This window comes from Scomber scombrus, chromosome 7 (genome assembly GCF_963691925.1).
Source record: "Scomber scombrus chromosome 7, fScoSco1.1, whole genome shotgun sequence".
In the NCBI taxonomy this organism is placed as follows: domain Eukaryota; kingdom Metazoa; phylum Chordata; class Actinopteri; order Scombriformes; family Scombridae; genus Scomber; species Scomber scombrus.
In genome coordinates, this window is record NC_084976.1 from 26,041,815 (window position 1) to 26,061,981 (window position 20,167).

At 39.8% G+C, this 20,167-nt stretch overlaps 1 long non-coding RNA gene across 1 annotated transcript; it reads left to right on the plus strand.

Annotated features, from left to right (window-relative positions):
• The first annotated feature begins 5,862 nt into the window (after positions 1 to 5,862).
• LOC133984061 (uncharacterized) lies at positions 5,863 to 8,966 on the plus strand. The gene is made up of 3 exons (XR_009925392.1): positions 5,863 to 5,952; positions 7,167 to 7,279; positions 8,691 to 8,966. It is a non-coding gene; the product is annotated as an uncharacterized LOC133984061 (long non-coding RNA).
• The last annotated feature ends 11,201 nt before the right edge of the window (positions 8,967 to 20,167 follow it).

Consider the following 20,167-nt stretch of genomic DNA (forward strand, 5'->3'; position numbering starts at 1 on the left):
ATTGGTTTTAAATGTTGAGTCACACCATCTTTCCTCCCCCACCTATGGAATGCATATGAACCACTTGAACCCAGACATGTTGAGTAGGGTGAATGGGTTCATATGCATTCAGTAGGCCAACAGGATGGGGGATGGTCGCCCAGTCACCTTGACTATATGTCTCAGGAATTTACATGCTATTATCTTTTCTTTGGTTCAAATGCTGCATTTCTCACCCAGAGTCCCAATAAACCTTCTGTCTCCACTTCACAAAAAAGTAGGCAAACGCAACGCTCATCAGGCTGATTTAGGGTACTTTATTTTAAACAGTGTTTAGATTAGGTTATGTATGTGGTTGCGGTTGTCCATCTATTTTTGGAGGATTAATGTGACCCCTTTTCTCCCCACGACCACCCATCCACTCTTCTCCAATTTGTAGTCAACATAAAGCCAACATCTTTTTTTTTTTTTTTTTTTTACATCTTTCCATCAACAACTGGGCAAACTCCAGAAAGGAGGAGGAAGATCATGTGATGTGATCGAAAGCTCCAGGACAGCTACACTGACAATTTCAATATCAAGTGATTTAGATATATTTGGGGAATTTTCCTTATATCCAAATGTTTTCAACAAACACTTGCAAAAAAACAACCAAACGGTGGGTCATATTTTTTATTTTCTACAGTTTTCCACGACCAACTTAAATGAATCTCAGTAGCCTTCCAACTAACCAACGCCCCTTTCCCCCCAATTTTTTCCTCAAGCCATGAATCTAAACATATAACATACAACACATTACACGCGCAGGTATGTTGTGGTATCTGAGGATGCATGACAGTATTAATAAAATAAAAAGACAAAATGTTCCAGCACATTTAAACACGTGAGAACAAGAGGTGGACGAGCTCATTTCACACAGACATGGGGGTCTGTGTGCTTGTCATGCACATTGGTGTGCCTTGTATGTGCTGCATGGCTCTGAGTGCCCCACCCCCCTTCCCATATAGATCATGTCCTCCTATATAAAAGCTTTTCAGCGTACACAGTGTACTACTATCCATCCAAACGCAGCCAGGCTGTCCGTCCCCCTAAACAGGCCCAGAGCCCAGTGCAATCACAGGTAAGCGCACACATTTTTTCATTTGATACTTTTGCAAAGAAAAAGAAAAAGTTAAAGTAAAGGTGTGACCGGTGAGGAAGCGTCCTCAGCGGGTTTTTGTAACAGTTTAAGCGTCCCGATTGAGAGAGAAAAGCCTTATGTCTCAGTGGTTATAGTTGATGTGGTTTGTTTTTTCAGCTTTATACTCTCGCGTTTTAAAACTTTAACACCACGTGTTCGCATATACAGGATATCTTCCTCTATAGGAAATGTGAAAGCTTTAACTTTTCTTTTTTTTCCCCCCTTTTTCTTGAAATGCCGGTTTTTGACTGCTGATTTTGGGACATTTAAAAAACGACTATTTGTCCAAAATAGAATAAATAAGGAGATCAAATGAATTGAAAAGCCATGTGATGCTTTTGACATTGCTAAATTTTAAAGGACAAAGCATCCCTTTTAAAAGTTGGATTAATTGGGTTTTAAATGTGTACAAGTAAACTAAGCTTGTGTATCATGTAGCTGACTGGGACTAAATCAAAATTATAAATGTACTGGAGATGAATGTTTCTCTAACAATTTCATAATTTTTTTTAAAATTGGGATTTGTATTGTGACAAGTTTAAGTGTGAACTCCTAAAACCCTCCTTTGTTTGGTGGTTTGTTGCTTTTTGTATCTTAAAAAACCTGCAAATATTAAAATATCAGATGCATCTGTATCTTAAAATGCTTTTTTTTACTGTATAGTTACTCCCTGATTATCTGACCTGTCTATGTGAGTCCCAGTGTGCATGGCATGCCATCTGTACATTTTGTACCCTGACCTATAGAGACTCAAACAGCTGCCCCCCCCTCCCCTCTTTAGGGTATTATTGGCAGTGCAGTTAGTTGTAAGTGTGGAGTGAAAATGTGTAATTTACTGTGGATTAAATTTAAACTTCTAATTTGTAATGAGGGTGAATATCTGAGATGTTTTACATTTGAACCAGTTGAAATTGGTTTTAAGGCACACAAAACCAAGAACGGTTACATTAATGCTTTTTTCACGTGAACCATTTAGTCAGTAGTTGTGTTTTTGGATATAGATTGGATTAAGAGTCTGGATTTGAGGGTTACTTTCCTGGTTTGATTGGATTTACACTTGCGTGTCAGCTCAGTAGGTGGCTTTTAACAGTAGGGGGGCAAACACTGATACTTTGCTGCTAATTAACAAGCATATGGTCTGGTTAATTTAATTCACAAAGCTTCATTGTGTTACTTTTTCAAATTCAACTTTCCCTTTGTTTTTGTGGGTCAGCCATGTTGGCTCCTGCACAGCTGGGGGCCCAAAATGGAGGTCTTGTCTTGTGTTTCATTGCCATGTACACCTTGGGTATACATGCTACTCTTGGAAAAATAGTTTTAAGTGGGTTAATGCATGCATACAGACACACATGAAACATGCTGTACAATGAAGAATCATAGACTCTTAACTGTTTACATGTAACTTATTTGGGAAAACAATCTTTAATGTGGTATCTTGAAGGGACATCACGGTTTGTGTTGCCTCTGGATGTTCATATTAACCTCTTCAACTCTGACATTTCCCTTTTTTTTAAAAAACTTTTTTTTCACTCCTTATACACTAAATATGTGTGTGTGCGTCTAATGAGTGATAATCAACCCCAAGACACCTTTTTACATGGCTTTTTGTCTTTTGTGTAAATTTCTGCACATTTCTCAAGAATTCAGTATGACTCGCTGCTCTCTGTCTATTTAAGTATTAACAATGGAAGTTTTGTTGGTGTGGATCATGCCAGGTCAGATGAATTTGAAACCCCACAGACATGACTTTGAGCTTGTAGCACTGTGAATCCACCCTGGTGACACAGGGAAACCATGGCAACAGTCAAATACATGCCATGGTCATGAATGTGGAGGATGCCCAGACAACAATTGCACAATTAGACAGTCAGGTCAAAAACGATGTAAATGTAATCCTGAGCTGCTGTTGCCTTGGATGAGACTCTCCCTTTTTTTTCTCTTTTTTTTCACTCCGTTGATAGTCGTTCCGCAACAGCTGATGCTTCCGTCTTTCATGTGGCTATTGTCTGCCCTCACTCACAGGAGAACCCCGGCTCTGGGAGGATGGCATGAGTAGGCGGGACCAAGAGAGGAAGAAAGGAGTGCTGATGATTTCATTGGCTGATTCGAGAAGAGTACACAGTGTACCCAGTAAATGTTTTCTGTGCCCGGTCCAAGTGTGACCATAATACTGATTGACATCCTTCATCTTCCTCAGGGAGATTATTTATTTTAAAAAAAAAATTAAGTAAATGAATGCGGGCCCACCCCTCTTTGTGTTTTCACAGCATCCGACTCAGCGTTTCCTGATGGAAAGACGAGGAGTTTTTCTGCCTTTAGTCAGATTCAGATCAGCTTTGTATAACGTAAAACCTTCTATATGGTGAAGCTGAGTCTGTCTCTTTTTGTCTGTAAACAAACACCAGGTCATATTTTGAGAATTAGCCCAGCTGGTTTTTTGAAATGTCACCACAAGTGACACACAAGTGGGGAACACCCTCTCATATTTATTTAACATTTCCTGATAAACCTGATTAGTTCACAGGTGACTCATTTGGATTCATGCCGAAGCATGTAGTGAACCGCTCCTAAAGAACTCAACTACTGAATCAGCTGTGCGTAAGGATTTACTACTACTACTACTGACTGGCGACTCGTGACGCTCCTCCTTTACACGCGTCTTTGAACTACAGCTGACAATAATGATGTGCTAAATGGTTACCAGCTCAGCTCCAGTCCTTTTTTTGATATTGGAAAAAAATTACAAACATAGAAATCCCCATCATTTACTTTTAAACATGACATTTATCTATTTTTACAGAAATGTAATGGATCAGCTGGGTGTGTCACCGGTGATGGCCACTATATCTGGACAGAAAAGTTGGCTGCTGCATCGTCCAATTTTCCCCGAAGCATAGTACCACACACTTTTGTGTACCGACAAGATCAAAGTTTCCGTTACAGGCAGGTGATACCCGAGCTGATGTGCAGGGGGGGGGGGGGGGTGCTCTGTTTGCAAGCCTGCCAAAGCATTCACAGTATCTGTAGTATCTACGCAGTCAACTAATTGGCTGAGGAAGGTGACACGAGGGAGAGAGGTGTTTTGTATCTTCCAGTGCAACAGCTGAAATATTTCACTGTTGTTTATCTCTGATTAACTCTAACTCTCTATAAAATGGCGAGAAAGGTCAATCACTGTTTCCCAAAGCCCAAGATGTGACCTAAAATGTCTTGTTTTGTCCCGACTAACAGTCCACACCCCAAAAATATTCATTTTACTGACCTAGATGATTGAGAAAGTAGAAAATATAACATTGGAAGTTGGAACAAGAGAATTTTGGCATTTGTCAGAAAAAACTGATTAATCGATTGACGATTATGTTTCTGTTGATCAACTAATCGTTGCAGAGCATTTAAATGACAGCAACTCGTACATTATGAGTTTTGTTCAACTTCCGTTTGTGAGCAAAAAACACTAAAGGTGAGAGGTGAAAGCGTTTATTGCTGTGTCGATTAAATCAACACTTGTCCCTGTCATACGGCAGCATGGCCCCATCACTATTCTGATCCCGGTTGGCACGTTGCAGGTATCTGACCTGTTAGAAATCTGTCATCACATTACATTGATCACTGGAAAATGTTTTTTAAAGGAGCGTCAGGTAACCACAATAACACGTTTCTCCTATTCTCTTCTCCTTTCTACCAATGCGTCTCTATAAAAGCAGATATGCTGGTTCAATCTTGTCTCATGTAGTACGAAATCAATTGAAAAGCTACTTGTATAAGATTATTGTGGCCATGGAAACTAGCAGGGAGTCATAAACCAACTTAATCTCATAATTGTTGTGTTGTAAAAGGCTTACCTTGTTAATTTGACTTATTTGGTTCCTGGTTTTACGATAAAAGTGGGAGGCTCTGGATCTGGTGCTGTCTGAGTGGATCTGATACAAATTGGAGACACTTTTCATTTTTAGATATTTTCATGGTGTAGCTTAAATGTGCTTATGTATATTTAGCTCTTCAAATCCAATTATCCTGATAGCACCTTGTGTGATGTATTTAGTTGCACTACTTTAACTAGGATATAGTTTCATGCCTAGTGGCCGCCATCTTCGTCAAAACTCAAATTGCATGATGTAAACAGTAGCTGTCTGAACCATTGAGAGATCCACAGAGAGAAGCTGCAACTATTAGTTCAGTGAAATGGAAAGGGGTTATATAACACAGACAACCATTAGAGAAACAAAACGCACATAAATACATGAGGAACTCATTGTCTCAAGCTTTTGTTTTGGACGTTTGTCAAGTTCAGGATCAGTTCTGAGCTCTGTGACATTTAATTTCTGCCTAAGGTTGAGATTAAATGGAACTCAGGCTGGTTATGAAATCCTACACTCGGACATGCCTGCTCCGTTAAGACCGCACCGTCGCACTCCTTTTGTTTTTTTTCTGTATTATTCCCCTCTGTTTACTAAATGAACAAATCATATCTGACAGCTCTTTTTCTAGTTTTGGAAAGAGGTGGGAAGGGGTGTGTTTCAGGAAAGCAGTCCACTGAGAATAATGCATTTTGACAGTGGTGTGTATGTGTTTGAGAGTGGGCGTGTGCTGTAGGAAAGCCCGCAGATCTGGTTGGGTGAGAACGGGGCTGTATAAAAGGCGGAGCACAGTGCATTAGCTTTCTCAGTAGTTCAAGTTCACCACTCTGTTTGGCATCTGTCAGCGTGGTTTGGAAGTACAAGGTCCTGCTGGAAATTGGACCGGTATTTTCAGGCTTTTTTTTTTTTTTTTCTCCACCAGAGAACCTCTAGAAGGTGAGAAATCCCAAGTTGTTTGGGTTTTCATCAACAAGACCTTCTCCACAGGATCAACTTTTAAAGCTTGAATTGCATTTCTTCTTCTCATAAGAGGTGTGACTCCAACCAGGTTGGCTCATTAAGGCTTCACATATGTCTTACCTTGTCAACAGTCATTCTCCTCACCTTCCCTGCAACCTTGATCTCAGAGGAAATGGTCAAATCCCAGCTCTCTGGTTGTTGTTAATGAAGCTGGCACTTGGCGGTTTGTGTCTTGAAACGCCTAAATTCATCTGCTTCAACTGGTCTTACTGGGATGCTTGTTAGGATGACCTCATATCTTGCCTTCCTCCCATCCCTGCACCACTAAAGATGATTCAGTTTGCTTTTTTTTTTTTTTTTAAACTAAATGGTTAAATCTTGGCTTCTGCCTGTTGGGTACTTTTTGTTCTAGTCATGGTTCAATGGACAATCCATTCCTCCACGTGATTTTCTTTGGTATTTTTTCTATTTTAACGGTTGGTGTCCAACAATGTATATAAAAACCCCACTTTCCTCATCAATCGAATATAGAATTAACCACATGAAAGAATCAAGTTGTTCTTTATTCGTTGCTCCTTCAGTTTATGACGCAGCATGAATAGAAGCACTGTTGCTCTGCTCTAGTTCAAACATGATCATTTAATAATAGCGGGATTTTGGAGGCATCCAGGGTAGAAACTTTGGAATGAAAAACTGTGCCAAGCAGGTCAGATCTGAAATGATTCCAGATGTGAAACATCTGACATGGTACTCATATATTGGATATCTCTCTGCATGTCGATCATATGGGATCTGTGCACAGCAAAGTTTCGTGCTGTGGCCCGAGGCGATAAATGTTCCTTCCTTCTGCATGGATCAGATGGTTTTAATTAATTTGCATGCTAACAGCAGTGATCTTTTCTTTTTTTGGCAGGCGGGCATTTAAAAAAGCTTATTGATGGTTTGACTGACTGGAAAAGTCGATTTACATCTGAGGATTACTAATTAAAATTTGTTTACGTCAAAATCGGACTAGAAACTTTCAATTTTTCTTGTAAAAATATAATTTCTTTTGAAGCTGTAACTTCCGGACCTTTTTTAAGCTTGTTCGATATCTTAGTTTTCCAACAATATTTCTGTTTGTCACTTCATCCTCTTTTATTGTGTCCTGTTGGATTGCTGTGCGGACGCTAACTGAATTCTCTTTTCAGATCTTAAGAGCCATCCCAGCTCTTCCCTCCGTTGTGACCCACCTCACACCACATCAGCAGACATGATCATCAGACTGGGCAGACTGACCCCTGGATACTTCCGCCTCCTCCAGGTATGTGCAGCTTCACCACAGTTTACAAATGAACACTGAAATGCAATCAAATGCTCTTAATGTCAGAGTACAAATGTTTTTAATAAGGGTAGTGATGACACATGATATCACTACTCTTCACCACCCACTACACCATCTGTGAATCTGTAAATTCTCACAGAAGCTTCACAAGCATCACTTTTACATTTATTTATTTTTTGCTGTATTTAGCAAACAAGGTTTTAGCCGTCAACTTGTCAATCAGTTTCGTCTTTATCCTTTAAGTCAAGCATCCACTCTGCTTCTAATCTGAGCTGCATTCAGACGAGGGGCACGCAGCTGTTCTGTGGCCAACAATCCGCTTTGATGTCAAAACCTGTCATATAATTAGTGGCGACGCTAATCATTGTGAAATCATTTCCTGTGTTTCCTTTGTCCCTCAGCAGTCATCGTAATCCGTCCGACAGTAGTGACCCTCCATATGTCTGTGCCTTTGTGTAAAGTTTTTGTACGCATGTTTACACTAATTTGAAAACAATGGCCGTCCCCCTCGTATGGCTTTACAGTCACTCAAAAGCTTAACAGACCGGAGAAAAGTGAGTGTTACATAAGATTTGACACACAGCCATGACAGTAAATTTGCGTTATAAATACTTGTCAGTTGATTTTAAATTCTGCACACCAAAACCGGTTTGATTTGAATTCACCACAATTTCAACATCTTATTCTACTTGTTATTTTATTGTACATTTGACTTTTGTCATTGTGCTCCTCAGTAAAATGTCTTCATAAAATCATTCAGTTCAACCACTTGTTGACAATAAAACAGCCAATTTATGCTTTGAGAAAATGTTTCCTCTTTGATCCCAATATCTATAAGCCTGTACAACCAGTATGACCAGTAGTAGAGTCATACCTGGTAGTGTTTGAACATATGTTTTTCAAATGGAGGGGGATGGTGCTAAATACCTGAGCTGTTTAAATGCTGACATTCCTATCTCAAAGGGGTCAGAGAGGGCAAGGAGGAGCTGTACATTTAGAAACTACTCGGGCCATCTGATCTTATGTAGACAGTCATTTCATTGCAAACAATACAAACCCTTATACCCTACCGCGTGTGAAGAACTTTGTGTTCCCGTTGTGCTAAAAGCTCTCCCCCTCTAAATGTTTAATCACTGCTCTTGCCAAAAGTACCGTCACATGGCACAGGACTGAGGAACTGAAGTTGCAGATGTTGGGTATTTTAAGGGGGAAGCCTCCTCGGGCAAAATATTTGTCTTTTTTTTTATTTTTATTTTTTACAGGTTTGGCCAATCAGGCTTTAGTAGTTTTTTTGACAAGACAAACATTTTCTGAATGGCTCATTGTTTCCACTGTTGGCTGACCTCTGACCTTCTTGTCCTGTTTGTTTTTTGTTTTTTTCTCTCTGCAGAGGCAAGTAGCCGGTGAGGTGCAAACTCAGCCACAAGACCGTGCCATCAACCAGATAGCCATGATGCTGGCCATCATGGGCCTGAGTTTGTCCTACTACAGTGCCAAACAGATGACAGAGAATGTTCAGGCCCAGCACCCTGCACCCTGAAGAGACTTGACTACTCTGATCTTGGAGTTGATGGATGATTAAATGAGAAGTGAAGGAGGTGGAGCGAGAACGTAGAAATGGAGACATGGCAGTTTCTCCAAGGACCGCACTTTTCTCACCTCACAGTCATAGTCACACTCAGACACTGAATTTCTGGGATCCCTCACTCAACACCACACAGAGACTCCAGTTTTTTTCTATACTTACTGTTGTCAGGACCTTGAGGGATTTTTTTGGGGTGGCTCTCTCGGAGCCATGGACACGACTGGGTTTATGGACTGGTTTGGGTGGGTGATCAAAACCAGCTGACTCCCAAATGGGTCTGACCATTAGTTGTCACAAAGGTACATGCTTGCAAGATGCCGTCAATACTGTTCTGAGCTTTAAAAAAAAAAAAAAGAGACGTGGAGTAGGAGACTCCTGTGAAAACTGTGAATTTTGCTAGTGCTCAAAGCTTGTCCAAATAGGGTTAAATTATGTGAACAGTAATGCCTTTTTAAGGGAAGGTTGTCTGCAATTGAGATGTACCTTGTAACGAAGTGATGGCAGACCCAAAACATGGGGAAATGGGAAGAAAGTTTGGCTCAACCCTTTTTTTTTTTTTTTTTAGGTTTTCTGTAATTTGTCCTTAAGTGGGAAAACCTTGCAGAGTCTTGTGACCAGACAGGGAGCGCTACCCAAAAACTGTCAATATATGCATACTTGTGAAATGTATCTGTCAGGTGTCAGAGATTCAGTGAATATTTGCACAATATTGCAGAAACATTTTAAATACTTCAATAGAAATGCAAAGGGACTTACAATTACTCACAACCTTTTTATGGGTTTCTTCTTTTCTGTGATTTCATACTTTTAATCAATGAAGTCCTGTTAATAAGATGTGTGGCGACCTAAATAAGAACTCCTGCAGCATCTACTACTTGTTAATGCAAACATTTAACTTTACTGAACATTGCATGGGTGTCCAGACTTTTAATCAAAGCGAATTTCATGAGTCTGTCTTGTTTTTATTGATGAATGAATGTATTACTTTATCTTGTAATGATTTAATAAAGCTGTGAATATTTTGAAAGTGATGTATAGTTTGAAGCTAACTCCAGATTGATAGTTTCTCTACAAATTCAAGCAATCACTGAGTTGAGTCTGAGCAGTCCTGGGGTTGGCACTGGGAGCTGGTGCTGCAGAGCGACAGTATTTCCTGTATCAGAGAATCTGTGGTGTCATCTGCACACAACAGGAAGTGGTCAGGCTCTTGCACGCGCTATGTCTCATAAGTGGAGACAGCCTTTTTTTTTTTCTTCTGCCCACTAGTCTGCACTTTGCACATGTGAGCCCACATTTCATTGGCAAATTTGTAGGTGTGTGTGTGTATAATGTGGCTTTTTCTGATTACAGAAAAGTTGCATTGAAACGTTTAGGTGTGAGGAGAACATGCTCATCTTAGAAAAAAACAATACTTTAGGTTCCAAGAAGGCCTTGGATGTCTAGCTATTGTCTGCTATACTGCAGCTTGGATTACAGCATCTGTGTTTCGAGTAAAACATTAAAGTGGAACGTATGTTGAAGATTTATGAGGGCAGCCAAAATGCTCCTCATAAAAGACCTTGAAGTGGTTCAAATTAAAAAAAATAAATAAATAAGGAATTGAGGCTCCAAAACTCTGAAGGAAATAGGATGTTGGAAGAAGGTCAGGGATGATTTCTGTTGGCTGGCTTGTGAATATTTACTTGCTTGACGTAAAGTGGTGTCTCTATAGATGTTAACTAGAACTAACATGCAGTTTTGGACTCATAATAGTTCAAACATGGCAGCCATTTTCACCTCACAGGATTTATGGCGCATTCTTCATACTGTTGTAGACCTAGATATCTCAGTTATTTAGGGAACATATAAGTCTGATGTTTTGGCACTTGAGTCCCGTCTTCTCTTGCTGCACAGACAGGTTTGAAGCTGATTCGTGACTACTTTTCTGCCTGTGTTCCCTTGGTGTCGCAGGGCGGGGAGTTTAGAAACTGCGCATGCCTGCTCGCTGTCTGATGTGATGTCCTGTGACAGGCTGAGACCTCGTTGGGTGCAACGTGCCCCTCTGCCCACGCCACAAGCTCCTCCCCCCTCGCACATCACTGGGCAAAAAAAACATCACTTTGTCGTCTCAGTGATGCTAACCGAGGACACAACCCTTAACGAAGAGCGCCCATTGGCCGACCGGTGATGCGTCACCAAACTCGGCCTGGTTTTGAGCCACAGAGACAAAAGATGAGGATAAGGTCATTGGTGGGGAATGTGGATGAGAGGATCGTTATTTGGGACGGAGATTGGGGCTCCATTGTCTTGATTTTAACAGATTTTAACAAAAATCACAGTTAGCCTTAATAGTCAAAATCAAGTGAAGCTTTATAAATGACATGGCTTTTAGATGTGTGTGATGGCCAAAGCTCTTTGAAAAAAAAACCTGATTATTTAGGAATGAAAGGAATTCTGAGTTGCAGGTGTGAACCAGATGAAAGACAGGACTGTGAAGCTCGTCCTCAGATGACTCCCCTTGAATTATCCAGAGTTCACAATCTCTTTGTAGAACAAATATGATTAATATACTCAACAGCGCAAGGAAAAACATCTTACTGTATGGCTGTAGGAGATTTTGTTGCTCCTATATGTTTGAAATGACCTTATTCTAGACAGGTGGTGCAATAATGAGAAAATGGATGGGCTGTGTAACTTATGAAGGAGCTTTATTTTCTGTAGAAAGTACTGTATTTACCGCGATTTATGGGGGATGAAGTAGTTGAGCTTCATGAGGTGTGACCTTCCACCAATGCACATTTTATATTTTGTTGCTTTATGTTCAATAAATACATTTAAATAAACTCTTTGCTTTCTGGTTATTTGTTGTAGAATCTTTAAGAAGCAGGCTGCTGAAAAGTAGAAACACGAATGAGATCATAATCACTCTCGCTGCAGCTATATTGACAACCTTGAATTTGATGCACATTCACACAGGATATTGCAATCAATCAGGCACACATGATGAATAATTTAAGTCTCTGCTATGCTCAAACTTCCTCCAGACATTTATTAAAACACACAAAATGCCCAAGCACAAGCAAACCATGATCCTGTTTCTGTGCACAGACCATAAGTACATCAGGTCACATCTGAGAGCATCATTGGCAGAATCAGGCTGAGGAGAGTGTGCACGTGCCCCGCTGGAGCATGTGCTGGATGGAGGTTCAGTACGGGGTGACCGCTGCCTGGGGATCCGCTGTTGTGACTGGCGTCCAACGTGCAGACTGCAGAGAACACAACGTCTCTCAGATCCCAAACACCCCCGCCCTGCAGCACAATCAGCAGCATCCTTTTTTATCTACTGCCACATCACTGACTCTAAAATAATCTTTAATAAACCTATTTTTAACAATCATGAATGTTTGTCTTGATATTGACTCACTTAGAATGATTAATAGTGAACATGCCCTGCCCAGAAAACATGCCATATACGTTAACCTAAAGATGTCATTTATAGGTTTCTTACAGCAGTTAGGTCTCCTATATCAGCCCTTTACCCTGCCAGGTCAGTGATGTGGGACATGATGTTCTGCCTCCTAATCTCACTCTGATTTTTCTATCTCCCTGTGGCTCCCTTTTCATTAGGATTTACTGAAAAGCTGCTTATCTGTGGATTCTATGGTTGTTGTTTTTCTCTATTTATGGGCTCAAAGGTTTTTTTCCCACAGGGAACTTTGCTTTACGACTGTCACCAGCTGATGCGATCTATTCAGAGCAAACAGAAAAAGGAAAGTGTGCTGAACTATAGGCATTGATTAGTCTGTTCAATTCTTTTTTAAAAGTGTATTTTACATGAGACCTCTTCTCTCCAAAGCTTAATTATTATAAATTATTAATTGTAATGTAATGCCAAATATTTTATGATTAAGGCAAAATGTGCTAATATTTTGAAACAAGGAAAACAAAAACAACATCGTCACCACTCTGCCACTAAGTTCACATTAATATAGTTTAAATAGTTTAAGCCAACTCTTAGATAATTTAGGCATTTAAATAGAAAGGAAAAGAAAAAGGAATAGCTAAAATTATTTAGTGGTGACTCTCTGGGATTGGAAATGTCAAACTGTTCAACACTAATAATTAAACTAATTACTTTACCATTAGCCCCATCTGTGCTTTGTGTGCATTAAATGTTAGCATGCTAACAAGCTAAATTAGGATGCTTAACATTGTAAACATTCTTAGCATTGTCATTGTGAGCACGTTAGCATGCTGACATTAGCATTTAGGTCAAAGCAAAGCTGTTTCTGAGTAAAACAGGGCGGCCAACTCTCACTGACTGTGAGACTCAGGTGATTGACACTTTTCACACGCACTCACGCCACAGGTCCATTGTAGAGTCCCCCCATGCCTTCACCAATTAAGTATCTTTCAAGGTTTGCTCCTCCATTTTAACACATAACCTGGTGCTCATGGTGAGGTGCATAGATCTTTCTTAAAACATGTTTAATATCTGGAGCGTATAAAAAATGCTATCCAATAAACAAAAAATAAAAAAAGTCTTATGAAAAATGTGTTGGTTCATAAGGCCTATTTTATTTTATTTTTACAAATCCTCTGCCTAAAGTAAAAAGAAATGGCACAACCGGTTACAAAACTTAAATGGAAATCACTAGAGGAGGAAGTGGTGACTCAGTAAACCACAGCTATGGCACAGTCATGCAAATAGTATCTGTCAAAGTATGATGAAACAATCCGGATCCAAATATTCACTACACCCAAAGTAGGGTAGAGGGTAGATGATGACTGTCAATGTTGGAATTTAAACATCGGTAAAATGAAAAGAGCTACACAACACAGAAACTTTAAAATAAATAATTTGACAAAATAAATAAAATCAGTTTAATGTAATTTTTACATTAATGCAAGGCATAATGAAAAAGTGTTTCTCTGGGATCAAAGTGCAAGGAGTCATAACTTAAGTAACACTAAAATAAAAATCCCTTGGGCAAAAAGTGGAGCTTTAAGCGTGCAATTTCAGAGTCTAGTCTGCAAATGAAGTTTCAGTTGTTGCTACAGTTGATCAGACAGAAATGAGACTACTGTTCAGCACTTGGAGGAAACGGTTTAACAGTCTTGTGGTTCTCGCTCTGATGCTGCGAAACCACTGCCGTGATGGCAGAGGATCGAACAGTCTGTGAAGAAGGTGTGAGGGATCTTTCACGATGCTGAGTGCCTTATGCAGACATCGGCTGTTCTAGAGGTCCTGAATGGAGGGTAGAGGGATGCCTATGATATCCTCAGCTCCCCTGACTACTCTCTAGTGAGCATCTTTACAACTGGACACGTTAACGTTTTATAATAATTATCTGATTAATTGGATGAAAACACAAAAATCAAGGGACAACTTTGAGTTAAATAGTGTCCTGCAGCAAGTTGGTATAGTGAGAACAATCAGGTAATTTATTTTAGCCAAAAGTTTTAAAAATGTTCCACTGTTTTCTGAATTAATTTGAATCCTGTTTAAACTCTCTCCATCTTAGTTCAGACTATTCCCTTTGCTAATCAAAATCCACAGCCTGAGAATGTTGTTTCAACAAACCCCATGGTTTTGATGAGCACATTTTTTTTGCTGAGCCGCTGTATCAGAAGAGCAAAGACAGTCAGATTGTGATTTCCCATCTATATTTGTGGGGAATGCTTGTGAGAACACCAGCGGCTGTGGGAGCCAGAGCTGGGAATAGGCAGTGGTTTGGGAATTACAGACTCTCAGTCCCTCTGGTTTAAATGCTGAATACTTTCATTACTGTCACTCTCTGAGGGTTATTTCTGTTATGAGTTTGTTCTGAAATGTTTTCCTTGTTCAAATGGATTACATACAATGTGTTTTCACAGATTTTCAGTCATAAAGACCAGCACCTCTGTCTGTTCAAGAGCTTTAAGTGGGCCTAAATGGGCAAAAGTGTGTCAGAAATATTTTGTGGAGGTTTCAGAGTCCGGTATTCACACACACTCCCTGTCCGTCTCTCCTCAATGGTGCACTATTCTGAATTAACTCACTTAGAAGATGTGTGACCCAAATATTTGTCATTTTGACCGAGGGACTGTTAGATCACCTTTCTGTGTTACATGTCATTATCAGGCCCTGACATATATCACACAGAGGGTATGCCTTCGGGCCATGTGGCCTACTTTTCACCAGTAGGCAGGATCTTACATAAGGTGTAACATGGCACAGTACTCATTTGCACCAGTTTTTCCATAATGCAACTCAATAGCATCTTTTAGTAGTTCCCTCCCCGCCTCCTAAATGCTAACCCTTTCAAACCCTGCACTTTCAGCTGGTAACAGAAAACTTTCTATTAAAAATTTAAGTATCAAACCCAATCTGAGATCTTTTTAGAATTGGGATTTTTTTTTTTAAGACATTATTTTTTACAAGCCAGGACATTACAGGCTACAGGTACTTCTCATTTAATATGTAAAATTTCTGTCCTCCTAAAACCTGTTCAATCTCATCATTAACATGCACAGTAACAGGAAGTAGCACCTTTTTGGGAATAGCTTAAGTGACTTAAATACCCGCGGGCTCCTTTAAATTGTCTGCCAACTGTTGAGAGATTGAGTGATTATTACGCTGACACCTGCAGTAATTAAGTGAGTGGCCCCAGGTTTGCATCATGGGCTGTCAAACCCATGCAAGACAATGCTTAACAGAAATGTTTGGTTTTTCCTTAATGGGCTGCTTCATATCCACGTAGTTAGGGTGGGAGCTGCGTGCTAAAGCTCCCATTGGAACAGTCACTATTTGGCTTTAATGTCTTGCTAAGCTGCTGAGGAACCAGAGGGTATTACCACCCCTTCACTTTCTGCCTCCACTTAGATTTTCCCAGCAGGTTCAAGGATTTAATCTAGCTACTTTCCAGTAACAGAATGAATGTATCTAAGCTTTACATTAAACTTTGTTTGGTGCTCCAGACCCCCTGCAGATTTAATCCGTAATTTCTGTTTAGTTATACATTACTTGTCTTCTAACAGCAGAGTCATGGAAAAATGTATGTCCTGCATGGAGTGCTAATGTATGTAGTGTTCTGTGTCAGCCTGTTTGCCTGCTTCAACTTGCACCTTTATGAGCTTTTGTATTTATTCTGTTTACTCTAACACTTTACTCAATTTACAATAAACACAATGTCTTGCTTGCTGCCAGTTCTGTTGCTTGTGTCCAAATGTAACACCCTCTCTTCTGTTTACTACTCTTTCTATTTCCTCTTCTGTCACTGATGTATGTATAACTCATCTGGCACCTGGTAAAGTTCCTCTTACCGTAGGAGCAGTTCCAGAGATCCATACCCAACCCTGCTATAAAGAGAATGCACAGTTGAACGATAGCTATTACATATTAATCGTCTCATCTCATCCCTCCATCCCCTTGAATCCCTTCCTCTAATCTTCCCTTGGCAGACACCCCTTCTCTTCTTCACGGATACACTTTATGGCACTCCAGGTTAATTTTGGAGTCGATGGTCATCTGAGAGCCCCAGTTTTGCAAGAGAGGCTCACACATGTCTCTTCATATGGATGCTGATTGTAACCTGTGGGCCCGCATCCAGTTGGAGCGACTCGGGACAGTCAACACCGAAAATTTACTGCCACTGCGTGCTTGTTAAATTTGCTCTGAATCCCAAAGCAGCTGATCTCTGGGGCCATATGGCTCTGTTGCATAACATGATTCATCTCACTGTCATGATCACTGGTCATGTTTGCTGGCTAACATGCTCACACCCATGTGTATGATGCACACTAGTACATGTACTACGTGACATATAGCTTGTTACATGAAGTTTCACTATGTTTGTCGTGCCTGTTTGTGTTGACATTGAGCAGGCCCGGTGAGTTGTTGTTTCTAATGAGATGTTGCTCTAGGGCTTTTAAAAGGAATCAAAAACACAAGGTTTGTATAATTTCCATCCAGGGGTTAATTTTATCATCTGTAATGTATCACATGAGTTTAAACAGTTGATCAGGAGCATTACGAGCTGATTGGATCAAAACCAAAACCCCACCCAGGTAACATTTCAGTGCAGGTACCAAGAAATGTACATGTGCGTGTTGAATACACAACATGCTTCTGTATGTTCTTGACTGAATTCTGCTGCAATATGTGTATATGAAGCCTGCGTATATGTGTTTTCCTTCATATCCACTTGAAATCTTTGTATGTTTTAGTCCAACACATGTGTACAGCAACATAATTTTAAACTCTTCTTTATGTGCCTGTATGTCTGTTTACTTCTTGGTGGTTAACTGTAGATTCCTGTTGAGCGAAAACTACAGGCCTGCTGTTTGGGAACTGCCTCCAGCCCTGCAGTAAAAATCTGCTTGTAACCGCTCCTCAGCTGGTTTGAACAGGTTATCCTGAGAAAAAAAAAAAAAAACCTTACACAGGCAAACAGAAGAGCATGAAACTACTTATACAATTTGAGAAATGTGTTTGGATATGAAAAGCCGACTCTTTTAAAAGAGACCCTTAAACGTGTCCTCCAGGTAAGTAACTGTAAGTAAACAAACTGGAGCACAAACATTTGGCTCTAGTATCCTCGAGGCTCGAGCATAGATAGCTGCTCACCTGTAAAGTTGTGTGACCAGTGTTTCTCTTACCAAAATAACCGACATTGGTCATGCTGCCAAAATGTTTCCGCCCAGAGGCCAGAGCCACATTTCAACAACAGAACAATCCTGGCACGATTTTGACACCACTCTGCTTTCTGTTCTTGGTTATAACTTTCTCAGTAAATCCTGGAAAGCAAGAGGACATTCCTATTCTATTAACACAAAGTACACCTAATGGGAAAATCATTTGTTTTGCCAAATATTTTGACCTGATGCTGACGCAATATGGAAAGTAATCAACAGTTTAATTTCATTCTGTGGGCAATATGAACATCTGTACTACATTTCATGGCAATCCATCTAGTAGTTGATGAGGCATTTTACTCACTACCAAAAATATTAACTTCATCATCTTGTAACAAAGAATATCTGCACAAAATTTCATGATTATCCATCAATAGGTGTTGAGGTATTTCAGTCGGGACCAAAGTGACGTACTGACCCAACGATAATGCCATATCTACTTTTGTGGATGAGAAAATGGTTGCTGTTGATGTTGTTGAATGGAGTGCTGTTACACCTTATTCTTTTACATTTCATATTCAGTCATACTACACACATAACAATCTATGTAGTATGACCACACACGTAAACAGAAGAAATTGCTGCATGGACCGAGTCAACAATAAAATACACTTAATTATAGTTCATAGGCAGCATACTAAACCATGCAAAACCACCTTTGAATGTCTTTGAATTGGGGATGACACTGAATGACCTGTGATTATGGTGAACTGGAGTGTCTTCTCTCTTACAGGATGTCATGTCAGTGAGTTCACAACCTCAGGAATAACATCAATAGGTCTGTGTATATTTATATCACCCTTAGGCAGTAAACTGTAGGTTCACAAGTCACGGCTTGAGATCCTCCCAAACCCTTTCAAGATGATTCTTGTGTCTGTACATTACTGTTTGTTGTTCATGTGTGAAAAATCTGTTTATTTGAGGTTGAATGATTTCATGGACTATCTTGCCTTACGTTTTTTAAATTTTTGGTCTGGCTAAAAGCAGAATCTTGATCAATTTGTCAAGTGTGTTTTTATAATAAGGATGCTTATAAGTTGTGAATGTTTGGTAACGTTTACTTCTGCGAGTCAATTATGCAAAATGTTGGAGTAATTTCTTGTCCTACTGCCGACATGTACTGACACTCATGAAACTTAAGGTTTAATCTAATAAGGTTTAATAAATCTAAACATGTTAAAGGTTTGCTTAAGCTGATTTAGCTGATTTGAACTAATCCATTCTTTCGCTGCCTCTGAAAGGAATATTGAATCACCTTTAGACTTCAGTGTCTGCAGTAGTCATTTGAATGCTTCACTATTCACTGACAGACCAACCTTTCAGCAGGTGTGAGAAGAAGTTTTATTTGTGTACGTGTGTTCAAAGACAACACAGAGGTCGGGACTTAAGAAACTCTGTCAACCTGAAGCTCACACCAAAGACTTGAGTGATGCTGGTGGATGGACTGTGTTAACTTTAAATTCACAGTAACTGGAGTAAAGTGAGCATTTAAACAGCTTGGTTCATTAGACTCTAGTTTGGATTGTTACAAATTGTGATACCGATTAATTCTTACTAAAGAAAGTAGTAGTATACATAATAGTTTCCCCAGGATTTGGGCCTGTTGGAAAGCCTCCCAGCATGCACTGAGGCAAAAAAAAAATATGGATATGGGTGTAGTTTTATTTGTATTTCTGCACTGTTATCTGTGTTATTATGTTCAACATAATACTGCACAATGATGAACCTGTTTTCACAACTCTATTATTGTTATACAATTAGTTATTATGAGTTCATGTAATTAGACTGCAAGTGATGTTTTGACAATTGATTGAAATGATATTTCACGATGAGGCCTGTTGCAGTGCTGATTGGATGAGTCTATGATAGCACAATGAGATAATAAGCACAAAAAACTGTAAAATTGAGCATGTTCAGTCAGCTGAGAGCTACAAGTGTGCATGTGTGCTAGTTTGAGTGAAAACAATGGGACTAGTAACCTTGAAAGTTTTTATGTAAAACTGGAGTCTAAAGCCAAGATGATGATGGAAACAATAACCTCAGTGAAAGCCTGTTTTTGGAGGTAAGATGAGCTGTGAATGGGCATTTTATTGTGCGTTACACAACAGTTGGCACGATGGGAAGCAACTGCGCTGAAACTCACGTGTCTGTAGGGCCTCGTAAAACATGAGAAGAATACAGAAGGAAATGTGAACAAGCAGAGGTGTTCATGCAATGGCCGCATTGTGCAAAAGCTTTCTTTGAAACATGCGACCATGTGGGTAGACAGGGGAACAAATATCCATGCACATATGGATGTATGCAAACACAAATAAATACACACTAATGCAGATGTAACTGTGCCTTTTGCAGGTGACCAATAAGTCTTTACTGTAGCACAATGAGGTGATCTACCAAACAATCTGCCTCATGCAGCAACATTCTCTTAGAGAAAAGATTAGAGAAACAATGAAGATAAGTTAATTCCAGATGCACCAAATGTTCTCAACCACCCAAATCTGCTCTTACCCAGGTGTTTTCAATGACAAATCCCACTTGATCTTAAATCTGAGACAGCTGGCCAATTGTTATTCGCACCGAAAAACAATATATAAGGGCTGATGTGCTGTGTGCAAATACTCAGGCAC